Source organism: Elephantulus edwardii, unplaced genomic scaffold, assembly GCF_000299155.1.
Source record: "Elephantulus edwardii isolate Elephantulus edwardi_28Jun2011 unplaced genomic scaffold, EleEdw1.0 scaffold00026, whole genome shotgun sequence".
NCBI classification, from domain to species: domain Eukaryota; kingdom Metazoa; phylum Chordata; class Mammalia; order Macroscelidea; family Macroscelididae; genus Elephantulus; species Elephantulus edwardii.
The window spans coordinates 19,837,406-19,851,699 of NW_006399776.1; the positions used below are offsets into that span (position 1 = coordinate 19,837,406).

General features: G+C 40.4%; 1 pseudogene; it reads left to right on the top strand.

Moving 5' to 3' along the window:
- Positions 1-11,710: 11,710 nt before the first annotated feature.
- On the top strand, positions 11,711-12,193 carry LOC102875066 (annotated as a pseudogene).
- Positions 12,194-14,294: the final 2,101 nt, after the last annotated feature.

Sequence of the window (14,294 nt, forward strand, 5' to 3'; positions counted from 1 at the left end):
TTGGATGACAATGACCACCAATGCTAAGGAGCACATAGAAAGAGTACTTTCATCCACTTTGGGGATATTAAAAAGTTGCCCAGGGCACCTTATAGCTGAATGGGGAACCAAAAGTATTATAAGTTGCTGTATTGTGTTTCCAGCTTGCCCCTGGGTAGTTTGAACTGCCAATTCTTCTTGAGTGATATCTTAGAAAAGAGAAGGGCAGACATGGGAAATGGTCACATGGGTCAGGAAAAAACAGCATTTTGAGGATCTGTCTACAAGCCAGGGAATACTAAGAAATGCCTAGGGCTGCCCCAAACCAAAAGAGACAATGAAGACTCTTCTAGAGCTGTGATGGATTCTAGCCTCCAGAGTGCAGAATTACACACACAAGTCTTTGATTTACTATTTTAAAGAGAAGTAATGTTGGAATTGCTGCAGTTTCCTGAATTGTAAACGGGAAAGAAAGTTCCTTACTCAAAGCATTATTATGAGAAGTAAATAAATCCATGTAAAAAAAAAATTAAAAAATAAATAAATAAATAAAAATCTATGTAAAATACACTGGCCATAGCATAAGAAATTGGCAGCAGCTTGAGGTGTTTGGAAGCCCATAAAGCTTGAGATATATATAACTATTATATCAAGGGCTGGATAACGGGAGATAGGTGTTGAAGGGAGTGGGTGAGAGTGGAAGGGGATGTTGGTGGAGCAGAAAATGGGTGGGTCAAGAAACTTGTGTCAAGGGTGGGGACAATATGGAAACTATTGGTTATTTCTGCAATTGGGAACTATCTTTCATCTGCTTTTCTCCATAAAATGCTTGTCTGTCAGATAGTTTTCTAAACCTGAGCATTCAGATTAAGACAGACTAGGAAGAAGGATTGGCCATGCACTTCTGAAACAACAGGCCTCCAAAAACTCTATGTACAATAGAATGCACTTGGACTAGCTGATAGGGCAACTGAGATGGAGCTTTCAAGTATGAAATACAAAGAAAGAGGAACAGTTGTAAGCAGACTAGAGTGATTGGAACATGGAATGTGAGAACCATGAATGTAGGAAAATTAGATATTGTTAAGGAAGAAATAGGATGCATAAATATTGACATACGGGGTATTGGCAAAATGAGAAGTACGGGCATGGGCCATTTTGAGTCAGATGGTCATATCATCTATTATGCCAGAGATAAAAAGGTGAGAAAAATGGGGTTGATTTCATAGTTAAAAATGTCATTTCTAGATGTGTCTTGAAATATAATATTTTGAGCAACTGGATAATATCCATCTACATACAAGGAAGTCCAGTGAATACCACTATCATTCAGATATATGCACCAACAACCAGAGCCAAAGAAGAGGAAATTGAAGATTTCTACCAACTTTTACAGTTGGAAATTGATTGAACATGCAGTCAAGATGCATTGATAATAATGGGTGACTGGAATGCAAAAGTTGGGAACAGAGAAGAAGATTCAGTATTTGGAAAACATGGACTTGGTAACAGAAATGAAGCTGGATATAGAGCGATTGAATTTTGCACAGTCAATGACTTACTCATTGCAAATATGTTTCTTTAAGAGACATAAATGCAGGTTATATACATGGATTTCACCTGATGGTATGCATAAGAATCAGGTTGATTACATCTGTGGAAAGAACCACTGGAGAAGCTCAATATCAGCTGTGAAAAGTAGGACAGATACTGATTGTGGAACAGACCTCCAAATACTCATATGCAAGTTCAAGCTGAAGCTGAGGAAAACTAAACCAAATCCATGGGAACCAAAATATGACTTTGAGTCTATCCCACCTGAATTTCAAAATCATCTCAGGCATAGGTTTAAGGCTTTAAACACCAATGAGTGAAGACCAGATGAGTTGTGGGAGGATATTAAGAATATCATCCAGGAAGAGTGCAAAAGGTCATTACAAAGACAGAGGAGGAAGAAAAGACCAAAATGGTTATAAGAAGAGATTCTGAATATTGCATTAGAGAGCCAAGAAGCCAAAGCAGAGGGAAGAAATCAAGATATTAAGGAGCTGAACAGAAGGTTTCAAAAGGCAGTGCAGGGAGACAAAGTAAAGTATTACAATGAAATGTGAAAATCCTGGAGTCAGAAAATCAAAAGGGTCAAACTCACTCAGCATTTTTTAAGCTCAAGGGACTGAACAACAAATTCAAACCTCGACTTGCAATACTTAAGGATGCTTTAAAGGAAGTATTAAAAGAAGATGGAAAGAGTATACAGAGTCATTGTACCTAAAGGAATTGGCAGACACAGAAGAATTTCATATAACAATATATGAGCAAGAGCCCATGGTGATGAAAAAAGTTCAACATGCTGCTTTAAAAGAATTGGCAAAAAATAAGGCCCCAGGAATTGATGGTATACCAATTGACATATTTCAACAAACAGATGCTGCCCTAGATGTGCTCATCAAGTTGTGCCAAGAAATCTTGAGGACAATCACTTGGCCAGCTTGACTGGAAGAGATCTATATTTGTTCCCATTCCAAAGAAGGGTGACCCAACAAAGTATGGAAATTACCAAACAATATCATTAATACCACATGCAAGCAAGATTCTGTTGAAGATTATAAAAAAACTACTGGAACAACAGAGAACTGCCAGAAGTGCAGGCTCGATTTAAAAGGGGTCGTGGTACTAGGGATATTGTAGCTGATGTTAAATGGATATTGGCTGAAAACAGGGAATACCAGAGAAATGTCTATCTGTGTTTCATTGATTATGCAAAGGCATTTGACTGTGTGGATCACAACAAACTGTGGCTGACTCTGAGAAGAATGGGAATCCCAGAACACTTGATCGTGCTAATGTGAAACCTATACTTGGACCAGAAGGCAGTTGTCAGAAGAGAGCAAGGAAACACTGCATGGTTCAAAATTGGGAAGGGTATATGCCAGGGATGTGTCCTATCTCCATACCTTTTCAATCTATATGTAAAACAGATTATCCGGGAGGCTGGGCTCTATGAGGAGAAATGTGGGGTCAGAATTGGTGGAGGATCTATCAACAATATGCATTATGCAGATGACACAACCTTGCTTGCTGAAACTGAGGAGGACCTGAAGTGCTTGCTGCAGAAGATCAAGGCCTGCAGCCTTCAATATGGATTGAGGCTCAATATCAAGAAAACAAAGATTCTCACCACTGGGCCAACTGGTAGCATCGTGATAGATGCTGAAGAGATTGAGATTGTTAACAGCTTTAGTTTGCTTGGCTCCACAATTAACACTTTTGCCTCCAGGAGTCAGGAAATTAAAAGACGTATTGCGATGAAAAAGTCTGCTCCAAATTACTGAAGAGCAATTATGTCACTCTGGAGACTAAGGTGCGCCTAATACAGACCATGGTCTTTGCAATCACTTGCTATGAATCAGAGAGCTGGACAATGACTAGGGATGATAGAAGGAGAACTGATGACTTTGAGTTGTGCTGTGGAGAAGAGTATTAATATACCATGGACTGCTAAAAGAATGAACAGATTCTTCCTAGAGAGGGTTAAATCAGGCTACTCCCTGGAGGCAAGGATTCTGAGGCTTCATCTGACATAATCTGGACATGTTGCAAGGAGGGACCAGTCCTTGGAAAGGAACGTCATGCTTGGGAGGGTGGAGGGGCAGTTCAGGAGAGGCAGCCCCTCTATGAGGTGGATTGATTCAGTGACTAGGGTAATGGGGGTAGGTGTGTCGGAGACAGTGATATTGGCACAGGATAGAGCAGGATTTAGGGCTGTTGTACACAGAGTCGCTATGAGTCACAGGCAACTCGACGGCACATAACAACACAACAACAAAGTGCTTAAGGGAGCTCTGGTGGCCTAGTGGCAAAAAGCTATGCTACAATCCCAAAGGCATTCAGTTCAAATTCACCAGCTGTTCCGCAGAAGATGGGCATTCCTCCTGTGCTATTAACTGCCTCTGAAAACCTGCCAGGGAGTCAGCTATGAGTCAGTTCCAACTCGATGGTATACAACAACAACATAAAGCACTTAGGTTAGTGGTTCATGGCCAATAAAACCAGGTATGTCAGTTTGTCTGGGACTATATTCGTCCTGCCATAATTACCAACAGTGCTCCTCTTCATTCTCAAAAGTGTCCCAATTCAAACAATAATTTACATGGTCATCCTGGTAATGTATTTAGAGTACATAGTAAGCCCTTAGCAAACATTATATTGTTATTATTATTCTCAGTAATGAGTTACAGCTATCATTACAAGTTAGATTTCAGTTCTAAAGTACTAAAGAAGACAATAGCTCAAATTTTCAGTTGGGAAGTGTTAGGATCACCTTGGGCGAAGGTGCAGGTTGTGCCATTCCCTTTTCAGTTTTGTATTTGGTCTTAAAAATACCACAATATGAGGTGATCACTATATATGGAACAACTGTCCATCTGCACCAATAAGAAGCAGCCACGGAAGAAGGAATCCAACCAGGGAGAAGAACCCTATAAAGAATCAGCCCCTAACCCTAGACCACTGTCTTTCTCTCTTGAGAATATCTGCTATCCATTTCTTTGACAGTGTACTGTGCTTAATAAACTTTTCTATCCACTTAATAAATTTTTCTTTCCCCACTTACCTGGTGTTTGTGTGTTTGTGGCAAACCTCCAAGGAGGGTTTGGGGAATTAATTCTACCAAACTGAACCTAACAGGAAGAAAGATTGGACTAACAGGTCCCTAAATTCTAATTTTCTATAGAATTAGAGAAAAAGTAAAAATGGAGAAGGACACAGCAGAGCAGGTAATGTCAATCTTGGGACTTAGGGAAGATTTTGAGTCATTGTAAAGACATAAGCATTAAGTTTAAGGAAAAGGCAGTGAAAAGTTCAAAGTGATGCTACTGAGAGACTTGGGGTACTGTGTACAACTGGCATCTCCCCACAGCAATGATGGTGGGAATCATGGCAGTGCCTGGATTCCTTCAAGGGGTAAAAGTCAAGTAGTGGAGATAGTAAAAGGAAGCAGAAGGGATTGCTGAAGATTGGTGGAGGAAATGACCAAACAGGGAAGGTTTCCTTGGACCTGACAGCTGTCTTCTGATACTATCTCTTATGTGGTAAGCAGAGTGGTAACCAGGAAGAGAAAGGAAGCAGACAAAGAAAGGATGGTCTTATCTACTGTCCCCTCTCGGGCTTTTTCTTGTGAACATCCTAAGTCTTGTGAATCTCCAGTATAAAGAGACTGCCAAATAACAGCCAGAAATGCACAATTTGAAGAGGATAAAATTGATGAATGGGACCTTCTAAAGATTAAATCCCGGTGTACATCAAAAACTTTTCCCAACAAGATGAAAAGAAAACCTACCAACTGGGAACAAACATATGGTAATACCATCTCAGACAAGAGTCTCATAACGAAAGTTTACAGAATACTTCTGGATATCCACAAGAAAAAGACTGATAACTCAATTACAAAATGGGCAAAAGACTTGGAAAGAATTTTCACAAAGGTAGATATTAGAATGGCAAACAGACAAATGAAGAAATGCTCCAAATCACTGATAATAAGAGAACTGCAAATCAAAACCACAATGAGATACCATCTCACTCTAGTAACAGTGGCAAAGTTTAACAGGACAGCAAGTAATAAATGTTAGAGAGGATGTGGTGAGCTAAGAACTCTTACATTCTGAATTGTAAAATGGTACAACCATTATGGAAAGTAGTTTGGCACTTCCTCAAAAAGCTGAACATAAAAATTGCATATGACTCAGCTATTCCACGGCTTGGAATATACCCTGAGAAAATGAGGACTGAGGCACAAACGGAGACTTGTACACCAATGTTCATAGCAATGTTAATCACCATCGCAAGAACATGGAAACAGCTGAGATGTCCAACCACAATGGAATGGATTGAGAAATTATGGTACATTCACAAAGTGGAATACTACGCAGCATGTAGGAACAACTATTTTTTTAAATTATTACCTAATTTGGGAGGGACTGGAGAGCATTATGCTCAGTGAACTAATTCAGTCCCACAAGGACAAATATTGTATAAAACCATTATTGTAAAATAAGGATCCAAGGAGGGAGAACAGAGGGAGCAGAGGGATGAGGATGTGTCGGGGTGGGGGGGCAGCGGTGGGTTTAACCATGAAGTTGTACAATTTAATGGGTAGGGATATGAGAAAAATTGGAAGAATCTGGTCTGGAAAACAATGTATTCAAGTTTTGTAAATAAACTAGTATAATAATAAAAAAGGGAAAAAAATGTAAAAAAAGGAAAGAAAAAAAATGACCTTGTGAATCTGGCAGACTTCTGGGCGGGTTTCACTGAGAAGTCTCCAATCTCCCAGATGTGTCTGCTCTAGGCAAACAGACCACAGCTTATATAATTTCAGAGCTGGAGGCTGGTCAGTTCACTCAGAAGATTGGAGTGTAGATCTTATTTATCTGGATAATAAAGCCATTATTTGCTTAAGTTCTTAACAAACAGTGGGGTGTTTGTTCAACATTTTTGAGCTGTTTGTGGTTGTGCAAGTTCCAGAAGATATTCTCTTCCGGAGAAAAGTGCTTAAAATCAGGTTGGAGGAGGTGGAATATTACTCTGAGAAGGGAAGAAGTCTGTGGTTTGCAACGAACTGTCACTAACCTTCCAGCCCCTTAGGGGTGCCCCTGTTTATCAGGACCAATTGCCACCATATTGTATTCTCCTACAATACACAACTATATCTGCCTGTTTGTGTGTCTGTGACCATCTCAGTCTCAAAATCATTTCCTGCTCCTGACTTTCTATTTGTGAACATAATGTAGGGGGAGGGAACACTGATTCTAGGGACACACAGATCTGGGCTTGAGGCCCGGTGCTCTGAGATGGGCAGAGCATAATAGTATTCCAACAGAGAATGCATAGCTTATATCTAACCATATGTAAATACCAGGCAAATTCAAAATGAAGAATGTTCTATAATGTGTGTGTGTGTGTGTGTGTGTGTGTGTGTGTGTGTGTGTGTGAGAAGTACTGATTTCTTTAAAAACCTGAAAGACGTAAAAACCCAATAAGAATTGGGGAAATGTTTCTGATTAAGAAAGACTAAAGGGAGCTCAAAAGAAGGATTGGCTGTCCACTTCTGAACTAGCAGGCCTCGGAAAACCCTAAGAACATGGATAGTTATAGAGGTAGAGCCCAGACTGGAAGTCAATCAAAATGAAGGGTAAACATCCTTCAATAGTTGGACTATGGCATGTACAAAGTATAAATGTTGGAAAACTAGAAGCTGTGAAAAAAGAAACACACAAACATCAACATTCTAGGCATTAGTGAGATGAGATGGACTGACTTTGGTCACTTTGGATCAGATAATCACATGATACATTATTCCAGGAATGAAAAACAGAGGAATAATGGTGTTGCACTTGTAGATAAAAAGATAATTTCAAGTTCTATCCTGAAGTACAATGTTATAGGTAATAGGATATAATCCATGGACATACAAGGAATACTTGTAAATAGGATTATTCAGATATATGCACCAATAGCTAAACCCAAAGTGGAGGAAACTGAAGATATTTATCAAGGTTTGCAGTCCCAAATTCACCAAATATGCAATCAAAATACATTGATAATAATGGTGACTAGACTGGAGAAGCTGGGAATAATGAAGAAGGAAGGGTAGTTGGAAAGCACGGACTTGGTGACAGAGATGAGGCCAAAATAGAATGATTGAATTTTGTATGTTCAGTGATTTATTAATTGTAAATACATTTTTTTTTAAAAACACAGATGGTGACTTTACATATAGATGTCACCAGATGGACTGCATAGGAAGCAGACTGACTACATCTGTGGAAGAAATGTTGTAGGAGCTCAACATCAGCAGTCAAAACAAGGCCAGGTACCAACTGTGGAAAAGACCATCAATTGTTCATATGCAAGTTCAAATTGAGGATGAAGAAAATTAAAACAAGTCCACAAGAATCAAAATATGATCTTGATTCTATCTTACTGGACTTAAAAATCATCTTAAGAATAGCTTTGAAGCATTGAACACCAATGATTGAAGACCAGACGAGTTGTGGATGACATCAAGGATATCTCCATGAAGAAAACAAAAGGTCAATAAAAAGACAGAGAAAACCACTAAAATTGATGTCAGAAGAGACTGAAAATTGCATCAAGGGCATCAAGAAGCCAAAACAAAGGGAAAAGATGTTGAGTAAAAGGGTTGAACATAAAATTTTCAAGGGCAGCTCGAGAAGACAAAGTAAACTATTATAACAGAATATACAGAGACCAAGGAGGACATGAGACATTTGCTGCAGAAAATCAAAGACTGTAGTCTTCAATATGAATTGAAGCTCAATATCAAGAAAACAAAGATTCTCACCACTGGGTCAATTGGCAGCTTCATGACGGACAGAGACTGAGATTGTAAACAACTTCAGCTTACTTGGTTCTACAATCAACACTTTTAGCACCAGAAGTCAGGAAATCAATAAGACAAATTGCACTAGGAAAGTCTGCTGCCAGGGACCTCCCCAGAATACTGAAGAGCAATGATGACAGTCTGGAGACTAAGGTGCATCTGCTCTAGGCCATGGTCTTTGCAATTACTTGCTATGCATCAGAGAGCTGGACAATAAGGATGATAAAAGAATCAATGTCTTTGAGTTGTGGTGATAGAGAAGAATGTTGATCATATGTGGACTGCCAGGAGAACAAACAGATCTGTCCTGGAGAGGGTGAAATCAAGCTGCTTACTGGAGGCAAAAAATTTTAGAGTCCGTCTCATACATTAAGCATGTTGCCAGGAGGGACTAGGTGGAAGAATTGCGCAGGAAAGGAGGACCCAGGATGAGATGGACTGACACAGTGATTGAAGAAACAAGATTAGGTGTGTGGAGATAATAAGATTGGCTCAGGATAGGGCAGGGTTCAGGGCTAATGCACATAGGGCTGCTATGAGTCACAGGCAACTCCACATCATATAACAACAACAACAACATGTAGAGACCTAGAGTTGGAGAATTGTGGTATTGGAGGAGAGTACTGAACATCCCATAGACTGCCAAAAGAAAAGTATGTCTTGGAGAGGGTGCAGCCAGAGTGCTCTTTAGAGGCAAAGATAATAAAGCTTCACCTCTTATACTTTGGGGCATGTTACCAGGAGGGGCTATTATTAAGAGAGAGACATGATGCTCAGAGAGGCAGAGGGTCAGCAAAGGACAGGAAGACCCTTCACCAGGAGGACTGATACAGTAACTGCCGCCGTGGGCTCTAATGTGTCAGAAAGTGTAAAGATGGTAGAAGATAGGACAGGGTTCAGATCTATTGTTTATAGGGTCACTATGGGTCGTACTCAACTCAACAACACCTAACAACAGAATTGGAAAATAAAAAGGGAAGAACTCAATATTTCTGAAGCTGAAAGAACGGAAAAACAAATTCAAGCCTCAAGTTCCAATACTTGGAGATTTATGGGCCCAAATATTTTTTATTAAATTTTATTAGTTTTAATGAACATTTACAGAGATTTTGGGTTTTCATTCATTCATTGTTGCACTGTTTTCTCTATCCTCCTCCCCCCGCCCAGTTTGTTCTTCATTTTTCCCCCCTTGAATGTCTGTTTTAATTGTCCAGTTGCCACAGTGCTTGTCAAAGCCAGTTCTGATTAATCTCCTTTGTCAGTGTGTCCTTTGCCATTCCCTATCCCTCCTCCCTGAGAGAGACTTCACCCTGATTCATAAGGAAAAGGGGATGGTGTATTCTCTTAGCTACTTCCTGCTGAAAAGGGACGCTGTGAGTTTCAGGGTGAAGATCTTCTCTCACTACTCTAAAGGGCCCCTTTGGCAGTAGGAAACACATAGGCTATTATGGAGATTGATTTTGGAATTTAGATGCACTGTTATCAATTGTGCTTAGCCATACATGTCCATATCCTTGAAGATGCATCATGGAACTGTTGCAGCCTAGAAGACATAAATTTAACTAACAAGTTAAAAATACATGAGTCAAAAATTAAAAAGCAATAATATTCCAAGTAGAGGTTCTAATAGTGGTACAAATCAAGTTACAGAGGGAAGGTGGTTCTTACAATAAAATAGACTAGCACTTTGTCTATTATAGTGTAGAGGTTAGGAACCACAAGATGTAGAGGCTCAGCTATGTCATTTATGGTTCTTAAGTCCTGGAGCAAATTCCATCTACCACTGGGTTGTTTTACAACTCAGAAGTTCGCATGCAAGGTAGAGGTGAAGTAAGGAACTGCTTATGAGGTTTTCCGTCAATTCCAACAACTAAGAAATAGTGAGAAGAGTTGGGACCTCAGAAGGCTTTTAGGGCCAATTAGTAGGCTCTGTGTCTAGGAGAAAACAAATATACTTACCAGTAATGTTAATGCTCACCCACAGCTCTTCTGGGAGGATCTAAATTATTGAAGCGTCCTCCTTTGTTTCCAGCTGGGAGCTGGGGCCTGTCAGTCCTGTCTGCCAGGGCCAAAATTTTGAATGATCCAAGAAGCAGCAGAAGAAAATGTAGAGAATACACAGAATCACTGTACTGAAAAGAACCGGCCAACACTGAAATGTTTCAGGAAATACCACATGATCAAGGCCAATGGTAAGGAAGGAAGTTCAAGCTGCACTGAAGGCAGTGGCAAAAAATAAAGCCCTGGAATCGATGGGATACAAATTGACATGTTTTAAATGACAGTTGTAGCCCTGGATGTGATCACTAGACTATGCCAGGAAATTTCGAGGATAGGTGCCTGTCTGGCCAACTGGAATAGTTCCCTGTTTGTTTCCATTCTCAATAAAGGTGATCTAACAGAATGTGGAAATTATTGAACAATATCATATGCAAGTAAAATACTACTAAAAATCATTCAAAAACAGCTAGAACAGTACACAGAGAGCTGCCAGACATTCTAGCTAGATTTAGAAGAGATCGTGACACCAGCGATATCATTGTTAATGTCAGATAGATCCTGGTTGAAAGCAAAGCATATCAAAAGAATATCTATTTGTGCTTTATTGATTATGCAAAGACATTTGACTGTGTGGACCATAAAAAATTATGGCTAACATTGAGAAGAATGGAAATCCCAGAACACTTAATTGTGCTCATGTGAAACCTATACCTAGATCAAGAAGCTGTTGTGCAAACAGAGCAAGAGAACACACATGAAAATGAATGGATAGAAAAATTATGGTATAGTCACACAATGGAATATCATAAAATATTACACAACATGGTGGCCTGGGTGGACATTATGCTGATTTAAATATCTCAGTCACAAAAGGACCAATACTGCACAACACCACTGTTATAAAATAGGATTTACATGGGGTTTGGGAGGAAACTGAGAAAAGAGGGGATAAATAATGAACACTGCATTGGAACAGCTGAAGGAAAGAACTGTTTAAAAGGAATATATGATTAGGCATCGTCTGTATGACAACAGTGCAGAATAAGATGTGCATAGCAAAGTGGACTGTGGAGTGGGTGGGGAGGGAGGAAATTATGTAAAAATGAATGAGTAATTTTTTTAAGTGAGCTGGGCACAGAGGGAGGGAGTAGGGAGGAAGATGTGTAATAATGAATGAATGAAAGTCCAACTTTTCTGTAAACTTTCATCTAAATCACAATTTTTAAAAAATTAACAAAGGTGTAGGGTTGAAGCAGGAGGGACGTTTTTGAAGCGAGGCCGCTGAGAACTGCTATTTCGCGGACCCTGGTGGGGAGGATGCTCAAGAGGCTGCCTGCTAAGTACAAACAATTAACACTGAATCCTCCAGGAGGAATTGTGGCAGGCCACATGAATGAAGAAAAGTGTTTTGAATGGGAGGCTTTGATCATGGTCCCAGAGGATATCTGTTTTGAGTTTGGTGTTTTCCTGACTACCCTGAGTTTTCCACTCAATTACCTCCTAAGTCCCTCAAAAGATGAGATTTACTTGAGTTGTTTCAGATGTTTCATCCCAACATCTATCCTGACAGAAGGGTCTCATCTCTATCCTGCACGCCCCCGGAGATGACCCGGTGGGCTAAGAGAGCAGCCTTGCGAGGTGGAGCCTGTGCAAAGTGTGGAGAAGATCCTACTGTCGGTGGTGAGAATGCTGGCAGAGCCCAATGACGAGAGTGGTGCCAATGTGGACGCTTCCACGATGTGGCGGGAAGACGGAGAACAGTTTTATAAGATCGCCAAGCAGATTGTTCCGAAGTCTCTGGGTCTTTAAGCACCACAGGACATGTGAGCACACCGCCAGGGCGCAGGCCCCTCGCGCGTGTGCAGACACCACCACCAAGCAGGCTTCCAGGTGTTTCTCCTCTGGGACATCTGTGACAGTAACACTGTGCTAGCACCAAAAAAGGGCAAAACTTGCAGAACCACAGCATCTGTTTTAATCTCCACCTCTTCCACCCTAGACAAGCTTCTCTTCAGAGATTGTGATTTATGTAGAAAAACAGCTTCTTGCCGTTGTAAGATATTTCTTTCAAAGGTGGTGCAGGCTAATTTGTCAAAACTGTCAGCACTACCTCTCCCCGCAAGGGCTCGTAATGCCAAACTCTCGTGGATTAGGCTCTGTAGTGCTCCATCTAGAGGAGAGATTTGTAGCGAGAAGGTCACACCGGCCTCCTGTGTGTGCCCGCGAGGAACAAAGAGCATTGGTTTCATTACTTCGTGTTTTCAAAGCACCATTTTTCTTAAAATCTAAGTAAATCCGTTTTATTTGTTCTGTACAGACACAAATGATCACATTTACAAATATTTTCAGTAAATAAACTTTTTTTAAAATGTGGATTAGTGAAAGTAGGATATACAGAAGCAATGTTTACTGTTGGCCATACAGACCAGCAATTCTCTTCTAATCGTTTTTGGTTTTGTTTGTTTGTTCGTTTTTTGTTTTTTATGAAACATATGTACTTGTGTTTCCGCTGCTAGAGAATTCTTCCAGCAGGCACAGGGGAGAGGCCAAGTTTAAGTGAACATTTCGTCTGAGTTGACAGGAGCTTTTCTTCTCCCATCTGAACACTGGGCATATGTGAGGTTTTGCCCACTGCGGTTGCACCAGGAATTGAAGTGAGTAGGACCAAGTCATTTTCCACCACTCAGTGGCAGGGACTCTGCGCTCAGTGTGGAGCACAGTGGCAGGCTTCACCAGGACCGCTGTCGTGGAATGTGGCTCCCAGGGACTGGCTCTCGGGGCTGGTGCTTCAATCTCCTGGTTTGTGCAGATCCAAGCCGCTCTCAGCAATAACATTCAGCCTGCTGCACAGACAGCACGCAATAGGAATTTTTAATTTTTACATAAAGAGTACCTACATTAGGCCACCAGAGCTCCCTGCAAGACACAGTAGATTTCACTTTACTCTTTTCCTTTCTTCCCAACGTGTACCCACCCAACAGCTATGGTCTGTTTAACTTAGATTACACACACAAGTTCATGGTGTTAACAGTTACTGGTTGAAGCAGCCCCATATTGGGCTTCTGCAGAAACCAAGTAATTTCCTTCTCAGAGAGGAAATTGTTAAAATTAGAAGTTGAGTGTGATATTTGGAGGGGGTAGGGAAAGGAGAGGTATTGTATCTAAATAGTGTCTGCAGGAGTGAGAGACAGGATGCAGTAGGCTCTTGGAAAAGGGCAGCAGTGGTTTGTGCTGGTAGTCCGGGTGTGGAAGTGGGAGATACAACAGGGTGGGCTCCACAGGGTTACCACCAGACTTCTAGAAAATGGGGACAGTTGAGTAGTCACCTCCTTATAAAAAAAAGAAAAAAATATTTTTAGTAGTTTGTATTTATTAAATGGAAAAAATCTGAATCCCTTGGTATCCTTATTCTGTGGTGGAATTTTTTTTTACCGCCTTCTTCTGTGGTGGAATTTAATTACATTCATTATTAATAATAAAACCATATATTCCCCTCCCCCCCAAAAATAAAAGAAAGGCGGGTCAGGGTTGTATGCTTTCACCACACCTTCTCAATCTGTATGCTGAGCAAATTATTTGAGAAGCTGGACTCTGTGAAGGAGAATTGGCATCAGGATTAGAAGAAGACTCATAAATAACCTTCATTTTGTAGATGACACAATAACCTTGTTTGCTAAAAGTGAGGAGGGCTTGAAGCACTTATTGCAGAAGATCAAGAAATGCAGCCTTCATCTCCTCCTGTACCTGTCAGATCCAATTTGACGGTACACACACCCAAAAAATAATAAAATTTTAAAAAAAGAAAGAAATGCAGCCTTCGCTGTGGATTACATCTCAATGTCAAGAAAACAAAGATTGCTACCACTGCACAGATAGGTGACATCATAATAGAGAAAAGATCGTGACTGTC